The following is a 12,125-nucleotide window of genomic DNA, read 5'->3' as shown; positions in this document are numbered from 1 at the left end:
GTACAGCTTCGGAGCGTTGTAGGCCTGGGCAGCGTCCCGGGGGCCCGGGGCGAGGACCTCCAGGCCCTTAGCCCCTGTGTGGAGGGCTAACGGGTCTCCTTGGGCTGGAAGTACCGCCTCCCCACCCCCACACGCCCCTCTAGCCCCACTTTGGGTTGCTCGGGACCCACCTCCGCCCCCTTCTCCAGGACGCTCGCTTCAGCTGTCCAGCCTCTTCTCCCTGAAGCCTTCACCCTCCTTTGCCCGCAGTGTTTGACCAGCTGCTTGCAGGCAGCATCTTCTGTCTACGAGGGTGCAGCCCCTGGCTGCCCCCAGCCCCCTATTTTCCTTGGGTACACACTCCTACATCTGCCCTGCGCTGCTCCCACAGCCCCTGCTGCTGCTGCTCTGTCCCCCGCCCCCCCTTTTTTTTTTTTTTTTTCCCCTCCTGGGTTTGCCACCTTTCATGTTGAGCCCACAATGAGTAAAGCCACTTCCTGTCCAAGGGTCTAGGTGCTCCTGTTCCCTGCGTCTGGGGTTGGCGCCCAGGTCCAGGTCCTGTAGCGGTGGCCTAGCTGCCCTGGCTAGAGAGGGGCTGCAGCGTGCACGGCTGCTCGCCCCAGGCCAGCCCCGATGACTGCAGGGGACAGTACCATCCAGAGCCCTTCAGGGACCAGGTGGGACTGCCCGACTGCAGACAGGGTCCTTTCGCCCTAACCCTTGAGCCAGCGATTCAGCTTCCGTTAAGATACCTACCGCTCTCAAAAGTCTTAAATCTGGTGGATTCTGTCCCCAATTCTGAATTGTTTTTCCTTTTTTAAAAAAATGGTAAGGATTTCATCAGGGCCTCTTGGTTCGACTTTTTTGGTGGAGGAGGGAACACAGAACACCACATGTTTCCTCTCTCCCCATATGTGATTTACTTAAAGTCCTCAGCATTTCTCCCCTCTCACTTTGTCCTGTTCTTCCTCTAATTTAGGTAGTTTCACGGTTGAAGGCCAGACTACCCAGGTTTTCTTTTCTCTTCTCTTTTCTTTTCTTTTCTTTTCTTTTCTTTTCTTTTCTTTTCTTTTCTTTTCTTTTCTTTTCTTTTCTTTTCTTTTCTTTTCTTTTCTTAAGAAGCCTTTGTGTGTTGCAGTCATGCAGTGTCTGCAGTTTTTCATAATCTGCTCAACAGTTAGTCTGCCATCCTGGCCCAGGACCGTCACAGTGTCCCAGAGGCCCTGGGTCCTAACCTGTGGGGCATTGTCGGGCTTGAGTGAAACTAACCATTCTCAATGACTTATTAAGCAGGGGGACTTTTCAATATTTCCTTTCATAATGAAAGATAAGTCATTCTCTTAAACTCTTGGTGTGTTAAAAATATCTTTATCCCATGGGAATTTCCTGTCTTTTCCTGTAGGGAGCCTGAAGAGTCCAAAAGTTCTCAGGGGTATGACAGAAACCGGCCAGAATGCTATCTGGGAGAGAGAATTGTAGGTCTTGAGAATTTGCGAAACAGTTTGTGTTTAATAACTAGAGACGTGAGCGGCACACCTCTAACAAGATGACTGACAAGCATATTCTTCATTCTCCCATTCTTCACTTTTCCAGGGGGGAAGGAACTGTTATGAAATATGTGGCATGTAGTTGGCAACTCTTAGTCATTAGGCCTTTGAGTTTTAACCTATGAGGAAATTGACTTTAAGTGAACAGGTTAATAAGAACTGAGTCAGGAGCTAGGGGCAGGTCTTAGAAATGGACTTCCAGGAGAGGGGGAAAGGCTAAAGGATAGTTTGAAGCCATCAGAACGATGATCTGTGAACTGGTTAAGAACGCACGTACCCTATTCTTACTCTATTTATTTGCTTGCTTATTTATTTATTTATTTGGAGAGGTTTCTGCTATTAGGGCGCGTGCACTCACCAGAAAGACAGAGAGAGACAGGGAGACAGAAAGCAAGAAGTCACACACACACACCCCCCAGGGGGGATGGCTAAGCCACAGTCCATTCTCCTCTCCGAGTTGAGCACGTGCGCACATGTGCCTGGTGTGAGTTTAAGCCACCAGGTCCAGGACTCGAACTGCATTCGACTACATGGGAGTCTAGCTACATGGCCATTATGCTAACTGCTGGTCCCTTGTTTATTTATTTATTAAGGTTTTTTTTTTTGCCATAGGGTGTATGGATTCACCAAAGAGAGGCAAAGTGAAAAATTACCCCTCAAGGGTGGCCATGCCACTGTCTCATTCTGCCCCCGGGATTCTAGGCACAAACGCACACCAGCGTGAGTTTCTTTTCTTTCTTTTTTTTTTTAAAGACAAATTTTTGCTATCTGCCATGTGTTCTTGCTGGAGAGACAGGAAGACAAGAGACAGAAAGTGAGGCATCACTCCCAGGGGGTGGGGGTGGGGGTGGTCACATGGCAATCTGTATTCTCTTCTTGGGATCTTGGGCAGCTACGCACATATGCCCAGCATGAATTTTATTTATTATTTTTTTTATTTTAAAGGGAGATTTTTTGATAGAGGGCACATGTGCTTGCTGGAGAGACAGAGACAGAAAGTGAGAAGTTATCCCCCTCAGGGGGATGGCCACCCTGCAGTCCCCTCTCCATTCTCCTCTCAGGATCTTGAGTACACACATGCCCTGTGTGAGTCTTATGTCACCCGGTCCAGAACTTGAACTGCGGTCGACTACACGGGAATCCAGTGAGCCAGTGATGTAACCATTATGCCATCTGCTGGTCCCTGGTGTGAGTTAATTTTCCAGGGCCAGTACTTGAACCATGGTTGACTATATGGGAGTCCGCTGATGTAACCATTACGCCATCTGCTGCTCCTGACCAGCGCGAGTTTCAAGCCACAGATGGCTATGTGGGAGTCCAGCACTGTAACCACCGTGCCACCTGCTGGTCCCTAACATGCTGTGTTCTTCAGGACACTAGGAGAGCTGTAGAGTGAAAAGCCATCAAAGAGTGATGCAAGGGTGTGTGTGTGTGGGGGGGGGTGGGCGTGTGGGGGAGGTCTCTGAGCTGATGCTGGTAAGTAGTCTTCTGGAGAAGGGGTGGAGATAGTCCTTGAAGTAGAATCAGATCTTAGGAGATCTACTCTTGGTGAAGATTTGAGTGTCTTTACACGTGGCTATTCCAGAGTGAGGAAAAGAATACGAACCAGAGGCCTTTCATAAAGCCCTAAAATGTCCTACTAATTTCTGCTAGCTATTTCATTTACTTCAGAAAACTTCCAATAACGTGTTTCTTTTCATTTCACTTTCATTTCTTCTTAAATTTCAGTAACTGTTTCTCCAAACACCTGTGATGATAGGACAGCTAAATGAAGTCAGGGAAAAGCAATGATTTTCCAGATGTCGAGGTTCCATGACACTAGTGACACTCAGGCAGGTGGAGCTGGAAATCTCAAGAGGGATGGAAGCAGGCTTACCTGTAGGCTTGATCTTTTTCCTGCCTGAATCACGTTCCTTTTCCTTTTCTGTTGCTTTCTTTCTTTTCTTTTTTTTTAAAGATTTTTTGCCATTGCGTGTGTGCTTCACTGGAGAGAGACAGAGACAGACAGTGAAAGGGAAAGTGAGAAATGATCCCCCAGGGGAGATGTCCACACCACAGTCCCTTTTCCTCCTGGGATTTTCAGCACGCACACACACATATGCCCAGTATGAGTTTTAAGCCACCAGGTCTGGGACTTGAAATGTAGTTGGCCATGTGGGAGTCTAGCGCCTCAACCACTATGCCATCCATCTGCTGGCCCTCCTTTTATACTTTCTATCTGTCAAATCTCTAGGGTGATGTTATCTAGGTAGAAGAGAAACAGGATTAAAAAATTTGTAATTCAGGAAATAGAAGAGGAATATGGAGTCTCACGTAGCAGCCTGCTTACCTCTCTGATACTTAGGCCATAATGCACACTGTAGGGTACTGCTCACGTGCACCCAGATGACCCACTAAAATCCCAAGGATGGGGCCCCAGGAATTGGTAGAGTCTGTTGTAGCGTGGAAGCAGCATATACATAATAACAAAATCTGAGAAACGCAGCAGTGCACATAATTCGTAACTGAATGAGCACAACTGTTCCACTAAAACTAGATTTACGAAAACAAGCAGCTGACTGTAGCTTGCCACTGTCGGCCCTCGAATAAACGCCACCCTTCACACCACACAGGCCATTCCTTGGGTATATTCCTCCATCTGACTGTGTCCAATACCTCTTAGTCTGGTCAGTGATATTAAGGATTAACATCCTGGACGTTTGCTTTGTTGACTGTTTCTCTGTTATCCTATCCTCTTACGTTTTCATCATTTTAACCTTTTTCTCCAAATCCTTTCAAACATTTTTTTTCAACAAATACTTGATACTGTAAGGAAGTAATTAAAAAATGTGAGGTTAGAATTATGTCCCTAGTTTATGTAAAAGAGATAAGACGTATGTAAACACATTAGGATGGTAGATTAAAATAATGGCTTAAATTACTATTTAAGTTCTTCGCCTCATATACTGCTTTCATATGTTTTTTTCTTGTATAGATTTTGATTTTCTTTTTTTAAAGAGGTTTTTGTCATAGGGCATGTGTGCTCGCTGGAGAGAGACACAAGACAGTGAGAAGGAAAACAAGAAATCACCCCGTGGGGGGATGGCTGTGTTGTATTCCCTTCTCCATTCTCCTCCTGGGATCTTGGGCACATATGCACATGTGCTCGGCATGATTTTCAAGCTACCAGGTCCAGGACTTGAACTGCATTCGGCCATTTGGGAGTCCAGTGACATAACCAGTATACCATCTGCTGGCCCTAGATTTTGATTTTACAGTCACTGAAAGATGGGAAAGATAGGTAGCAAAGAAAAATGAGACTTAGGGAGCTTAAGTTATTTGACCTAGACCAGATGTAAGTAACTGAATTCTTGAACAAGTCAACAATAATTACTGACCTGTCCTAGCTAAATTCTGACAATGATTTGACTCTTCCTGGGCAGACTGTTCCAGTCCTTAGACAGACCTCCCTATGAGGTCACCACCCCATTAGGGTCATCAGATGTCCCCTTTGGCAGTTCTTCAGATGGTTGAAGATAGCCATCAGTGACACAGGTTGCAAGCCGATGTGCATGGATTGAATAAGACCTGCCCAATGTCTCCCCCTCCCTCAGAGAAAGATAGGCATATTTAACAGGGTTTCACACAGTGATCCTTCTAACTTTCTCACCTGTCAGGGTCATGGGTGCCTTCCCAGTGTGTATAGGTTGATCAGGGAACTGAACCCATGATTTTATTTATTATTTTTGAAGAATAATTTTATTTAACATTATTTATTTATCCATTTTTAATTTTATTTGACCAGAGAGGGACAGAGTGAGAGAGAGAGAGGGAAAGTGAGAAAATAAGCCACCTGGTCTGGGACTTGAACCACCATTGGCCATGTGGGAGTCCAGGGCCCTTAACCACCATACCACCTGTTGAACCCCCCATGATCTTCTGTATGGATCTAGCATGGCTTGGGCAGTGCATTACCACTGTGCCACAGAGCTAGCCTCACGTTTCTGATTCTAGTCAGTCTCCCTTATATGCTAAATATACGCTTGGTTTTGCTGAAGGCCCTACCTGCCAGCTTCACTCATTTACTTGACTTTCAGGACCTCTCTAGCCATTGAGATTGCCATTCCTTGGTAGATTTTTCTGTTCCATGGACTAAATAGTCCTGTTTTTGTTTGTTTGTTTGTTTGGTTGGTTTTTTTCATACTTTCTTAGTTGATGGTTTCAGATCCCCTCACCAGATTCTTTGTCCTCTGCCCTCCATTTACTTTGTTAGTGGCTCTCATAGCATAGCACTCAGCACACAATGCAGTAATCAATACAGTGTTTACTGGCAGAGTAGTCTTCATTCCTTCGTTTTTGACAGTCTAATTTTTTTTTTTTTAAAGCCAAACCAAAAAACAAAGAGGTAGGTCTTTTGATTTTTTTTTTTTTTTTTGAGAAGTCATATACTGGTTTATTGAAATCATAGTCAACTGCAGTCACAACTTTGTGTGCACGTGTGTGTACTATTGGTAAACCAGATTATTTCCATGCAGATTTGAGATCTAAATGCTGAACTTTGTCTTTATCCCTGTTAAATTTAATTTGCTTCGATATTCCAGATTGATGCCATTTTTTTGTGTCTTTGGTTTTATTCCAATTTTGACTTAGTCCTCCAGAATGACTTCTGTATTTCTGGGATAGATTTGCAAAACACAGAAACACTGTGGCTTAGAATGGAGAACATAGTTGAGGACATCCCAGCCATTATTAAGGGAATCAGTGGAAAATTAAAGAGGACCTTAAAGGAAAGTATTATGCTTGAAATCTTATAGGTAACACAAGAGGAGGTTCTGGGAATAGCCTTGCTGCCTCAAGTTGACATGTGGTTGAAATTTACCCCCAAATAAAACAAATATGTGTTTGCTTTCTAGGTGCAGGGCAATTATAAGTCAGTGAGTTCCTAGGATTTAAAAGAACCTTTGAGATCTAGTATAATCCTTTAATTTGTGAATTAAAGAAGGACTTACGGAGCATATAGTCCAGAAGTACAAGGAATTATGCAGTTTAGGGCACCTGATGCATTGGAAACATGGTAAGACTTGTATCTCAGGACCAGCAACTGGCTTTTGCTTTGGTTCTAGGAAAGTAGCTGTGCTTAAGATAAAACCACATGCATGTTTTCCTTTTCTTTTTATAGTTCATTTACTACAGTTAACTCTTAAATTCATCTGGGTCTTATTTTTGGATTTGTTTTGTCATACAGGAATCTGATTCCCCCCCTCCCCAAATAGTAGTTGTCACATTATTTATTGAAAAATGTAGTGTGGTGTGCTTTAAAGTGACTGCAACAAGATAACATTCTCTTAATTACAAAAGTAATACATGCCTACAGTAAAACAAATTAAGACAAAATGTATCTTTCAGGTAAACACAGTAAACAAGTGAGCAGCAATCTCCAGGGCCCTGGGTCAGACAGACGTGGATTTGTATCAGGGCTCAGCTTGCTTGCTGTATTGCCCTGAAGAGGTTATCTAACCTCAGGGATTCACCCCTTCATCTGTAAACTAGAAGTAACAGTTACTCCTCCCACGTGGTCGATGAAACAAGATGATGTGTGTGCAGAAGAAAATAGCAGTTATAAAAGCAGCCCCTCTCCCCCACCTTGCAAAGGTGTGTAGTGTAGTCTGTACACAGATTTTCTACGTGAATTAAGGCATATTGCTACTTTTCTTCACGTTGGTTCAGATACCATTAATCTGAATGGGAATTGCTGTCCGTTTATTAGACCAGTGGTCTTAGAGTTTGAGTTGTATGCTCTGCATTATAGTCACCTGGGAACTTTGTCAGACTCCAGGAATGTGGAGACCTGGACTTGGGAATTCTGGTGTAGTCATCAGAAGGTCGACCTGGATATATTATTTGAAAAAAAATTCTTAGGTAAGTTGTGGATCTGATTTGCATCCCTAGATTAAAAACTCACTGGTGCGGCCAAGCTACTGCGGTGCATGCTGCTAAGACACCGTGCTTGTCAGACTCCTCGCTCCTCAGGCTGGGACCACATAGGCTGGGACCACATAGGAGGCCCAGTTGCATTCTAGCCTGTGGGCCAGGATGAGGGGGCTTGGATGGTGGGATGATGGGGTGGTGGTAAAACACCATACTCTACATGGCTGTTCCACAGGAGAGGGTTCCTGGTTCCTATAAGGAAACCTCCCTGTGTACCCTTAGCACACGTACGTGTCTACAATCCAGGGTCGGCTGGAGCTGAGTGAGGTTGGATCATGGTGTGAGACACTGTTGAAGGTATTCATCTCTTTCTCTCCCTCTGTCTCTTGCTCATGTTAGAAATACATAAATAAACTTTAAAAATGAATTTAAAAATGAAAATAATAATAATAATTGTGTTGGGAAGTTGATAGATCAATTTGGGAAAATGTCACAGAGTAAGAAAGCTACTTTAAGTGAGAATATCAAGAAAATTATGACTTGAAGGTTGAGGAAGAGTCAACCAGGGGGAAGCCTGAGGAGGAACATTTTAGATAAAAAGACCAGCAAGTATACATGTTCTGAGGCAGAAAAGAGCTTGGTGTGGTGGACGAATTAAAAAGAGGTCAGTGTAGGTAAAGTTGAGCAAGTAAGGGGAAGAGTGATGGCAGATGAGTTCCCGTAGGCTGTTAGAGGCTAGATAGGAAGGGCCTAGTATGTGGAAAGCCGTGGGAAAAATTTTTTAAAAGGATTTAGCCATAGGTCTCATGTGCTTGCTGGAGAGACTGAGAAAGACAGTGAGAGGGGGCAAGTTAGAAATCACCCCTTGGGGTCCAGCAGACAGCGTGGTAGTTAAGCTGTTGAACACTTCCACATGGCTGACCATGGTTTGAGTCCCGGACCTGGTGGCTTGCTTTCTCACTTTCTTTTCTTTTTTTTTTTTTTTTTTTTTAGAGGTTTTTGTTAGAGGGTGGATGCGCTTGCCAGAAAGACAGACAGAGACAGAGAGATAGAAAGAGAGAAATCACCCTCCAGGGGGATGGCCACACCGCAATCCCTTCTCCTCCATTCTCCTCTCAGGATCTTGGGCACGCACACACACGTACCCGACGTGAGTTTAAGCCACTGGGTCTGGGACTCGAACTGCGGTCCACTACATGGGAGTTCAGCGACATAGCTATTACGCTAACTGCTGGTCCCCGCTTTCTCACTTTCCATCTCTCTCTCTTTCTGTCTCTCTCTAGTCAAATTAAAATAAATTAATGGATAAGTAAAATTGAATACATATTTAAAAAAAGAAAGAAAGAAAGAAAGAAATCACCCTTTGGGAGGATGGTCTTACAACAATCCTTCCTCTTCCATTCTCCTGGGATTTTGGTCATGTATGCACATGTGCCTGGCCTGATTTTCAAGCCTCTGGGTACAATACTCAAACCACAGTTAGCCCTGTGTGAGTCCAGCACCTTAACCACCATGCTACCTGCTGGACCCAAGCCATGGAACATTTTCAAGGGGGGGAAGAGAATGTCTGGTTGATGCTTTGAGAAGATGGCTGTCCTTGCTGTGTGTGGAGTACGTTGTAGAAGGATCAGAGCAGGCTGACAAGTTAGGCACTCTGTGCCGTGGCAGATGACTGAGAATGAGACACACATAGTGTACTTGGAGCAGAACTCTGGAGCTTGCTTCCTATCAGTGTTGCAGTGACATTGATTTCTAGATCCTAATACCTCCTTGTCATTTTCCAGAGAATGTCAGAAGAGATCCTGAGGGCTTTCTTTTTCTTTTGTGCTTGAAATAATTTAGCTCTTTAGGAAAGAGAGTTCATGATCTTGGACATTGATGACACTGCCTTGTTCCAGTAAAAGAGATGTAATTTAATGGGGTCAGTTCTTTTGAGTCATTGTTGAATTACTGGTTTTCATTAGATCATTTGTTTCTACTTCCAGCTCTGCTTACATGTGAGTTGGTACCATTATAAATACCAGACCAAATATAATGAATATCCAAATGATGTTTTAAAAATATTCACTTAGACTGTGTGCAATATTTTGAGGTTTTGGTATGAAAAATTTCAAATATATGCTAAAAGCAGAGTGTACAATATAATGTGTTCCCAGTAGTCAACCTCTGGCTGATCTTGGTTCATCTGTACCTCCAGATCCCCTCACTACCTTCAGCCTGTTTATTTTGAAGCAAATTTTAGGATTATCATTTCACCTATAAACATCTCTGTATATACTTCTCTTTTTTTTTTTTTTTGAGAGGTTTTCGCTATAGAGTGTGTGCGCTCACCAGACAGACAGAGAGAAACATAGAGACAGAAAGCAAGAAATCACCCCCCGGGGGGATGGTCATGCCGCAATCCCTTCTCCTCCATTCTCCTCTCAGGATCTTGGGCACGCACACACATGCGCCTGGTAAGAGTTTTAAGCCACCAGGTCCGGGATGCAAACCGCGGTCGACTATGTGGGAGTCCAGTGACATAGCCATTATGCTAACTGCTGGTTCCCTCTGTATATACTTCTGAGAGATAAGGACTTTTCCATATTTTAGTGTTTTGTTCCCTCTTAGTGCACATAGATAGATAACCTATCTGGATGATTTGCCATTGGAAGTCCCCGTTTACACCTGTTGTCATGGTGTATTCATTAATAGTATCTCTTTTCACTTCAGAGGGTCTCTGGGCACTAAGTTCTTTGGTTATCTTGTATATATAGGGAAGCTTTTTCATAGGGAACAGTTAATTAATTCTTTAATAGCACCTTCAGTATGGAGGATTTTTCTAATAGCATGTCACTTTTTTATTTTCTTTAAATCAGGAGAACAAGCCCTGGAGTATCACTATTTCAAGAAATCATATACTGAAGTATAATGCTACATAAGTCAGAGAAAGGAAGGATCCTGAAACACATGGTAAGGAAGGAATGAATCAGTTGAATCACCTTGATTATGTCATCTTTTTCTCCATTTTTCTTTCATTCTTATGACTTGATCATGAGTGCAGAGAATATTCTTTTGAAAGTAAAGAGAAGTTTAAATGTTTGAATTTGAAAGACAATGTAAGTGCTTGATAATACTGACCTATATTCTTTTTTTTCCAAAAAAGAATTATTTATTCATTTATTTAATTCTATTTGTTATCATTATTTTTAATTTGACTAGAGAGATACAAAGAGAGAGAATGAGAAAGGGAAAATGAGAAAGCAAGCTGCAAGATGCCAAGCCTGGGATTTGAACCATGGTTGGCCATGTGGGAGTCCAGCACCCTTAACCACCATGCCACCTGCTGGCCCCCATTACTGCCCTATATTCTTTGGAGTATTTGGTCAGTTGTTAATTATCTAAATTTAGATTATACAAATACTCAAACCTTTTAGTAACATTGTCATCAACTTTTTGTCTTTACTTAAAGAAAAAAAGAGTCAAACCTTTAATAGTTATACATAAGTCTTTAACAAATATAGAAGCTAGAAAAAGTGACCCAGCCTCCCTGAAGTACTACTTATTTTATAGAACTTGTAGTAATACTCTTACTTTTTATTTATTTACCTCTTACCCCTTAGGCTAAAGGAATTTCCATGAGGTCAGGATTATTATTCATTCTAGATCATGCCACAGTTATACTTAGCATGACTTAGACATGTTAAGAGTATCATGAGGGACCAGCAGATGGCATAATGGTTATATAGCTGGACTCCCAAGTAGTCAACTGCGGTTCAAGTCCTGGACACTGGTAACTTAAAATGCATGCTGGGCACTGTGTGTGTGCATGCCCCAAATCCCAAGAGGAGAGTAGAAGAGAAGGGATTGCAGTGTGACCATCCTCTCTGGGGGGTGATTTCTTGCTTTCTGTATCTCTTTGTCTCTCCTACAAGCACATGTGTCCTATAGCAAAAATCTTAAAAAAAAACAAAAACAAAAACAAAAAAAGAGTAACATGAATAATTTTTGGAAGAAATTAAAGAAGTCAGAAATATTCCTTTGTATGTTGAGTTGGAGGGGAAAGCAAGAAGAGCCTAGGAATGTGGTTTCAAGACTGATTAACCTAAAGAACCCTAATCCTCTCTGCTTTATTTTCATAGCAACACAATATACCCTTATCTCCCAGCACTTATCTCCACTTTAGAAGATTAGGAAACTGAGGCATGAGGTTTAATAGCAGGTCTGTTTCTAAAGGATGAGAAATAATGCCTCTCATTTCTAAGTATAGTGTTCTTTCTAGAAGAACAAGTTACTATTTATATTTAAAGAGCACATGATGTCTGCTAATGGAAGATAAATGAGAAGCAAACTGGGAAATACATTTTGTCTTTGGATTACTGCATCTACTATTGGATACAGATCAAAAGAGTTCTCTTCAGCTTTTTTCAACCCTACCAAATTGAGCTTCTGGAGTCTTTTTTTGTTACATAGTTCAAAAGGAGACTTTCATGTTAGGAGTAAATGTGACTATCAAGGTTGGATAGGAGGTGTTTCTCATCTATACATGATGCCAAAGTCAAGAATAACAAGTTATTACTGCAGGCATCTTTGTCCTCTGATGAATTTAATTGATCCTCATTTGTAGGACTCTAAGTCTCTAAATCTAGTTAAATAGGAAGAGAGTAAGTGGGTGGGGGTATATATAAACTGAAGCTGTTTGGGATATTCATC

General features: G+C 42.5%; 1 protein-coding gene and 1 long non-coding RNA gene across 3 annotated transcripts in view; one reads left to right on the top strand and one right to left on the bottom strand.

Annotated features, from left to right (window-relative positions):
* The window catches only part of LOC102472999 (uncharacterized), a 30,362-nt gene extending 29,976 nt beyond the window's left edge, over positions 1–386 (bottom strand). The window contains exon 1 of the long non-coding RNA XR_001370717.2: positions 171–386. This is a non-coding gene — a long non-coding RNA (uncharacterized LOC102472999). The remainder of the gene's footprint in view (positions 1–170) is intronic.
* EXTL3 (exostosin like glycosyltransferase 3) overlaps positions 1–12,125 on the top strand; it is a 103,775-nt gene that overhangs the window by 53,937 nt on the left and 37,713 nt on the right. Inside the window, exons 1-2 of one of the 2 annotated variants that reach the window (XM_006153204.3) lie at positions 2,158–2,246; positions 10,292–10,385. The gene's annotated coding sequence lies outside the window, so the exon portion shown is untranslated. Of the gene's footprint in view, positions 1–2,157; positions 2,247–10,291; positions 10,386–12,125 lie in introns of those variants that run through there. The other variant, XM_027773721.1, reaches the window with a different exon arrangement.

Source organism: Tupaia chinensis, unplaced genomic scaffold, assembly GCF_000334495.1.
Source record: "Tupaia chinensis unplaced genomic scaffold, TupChi_1.0 Scaffold000366_1, whole genome shotgun sequence".
Classification (NCBI taxonomy): domain Eukaryota; kingdom Metazoa; phylum Chordata; class Mammalia; order Scandentia; family Tupaiidae; genus Tupaia; species Tupaia belangeri.
The sequence above is the reverse complement of the archived record's forward strand: the minus strand, read 5'-3'. Positions and strand labels throughout refer to the sequence as shown.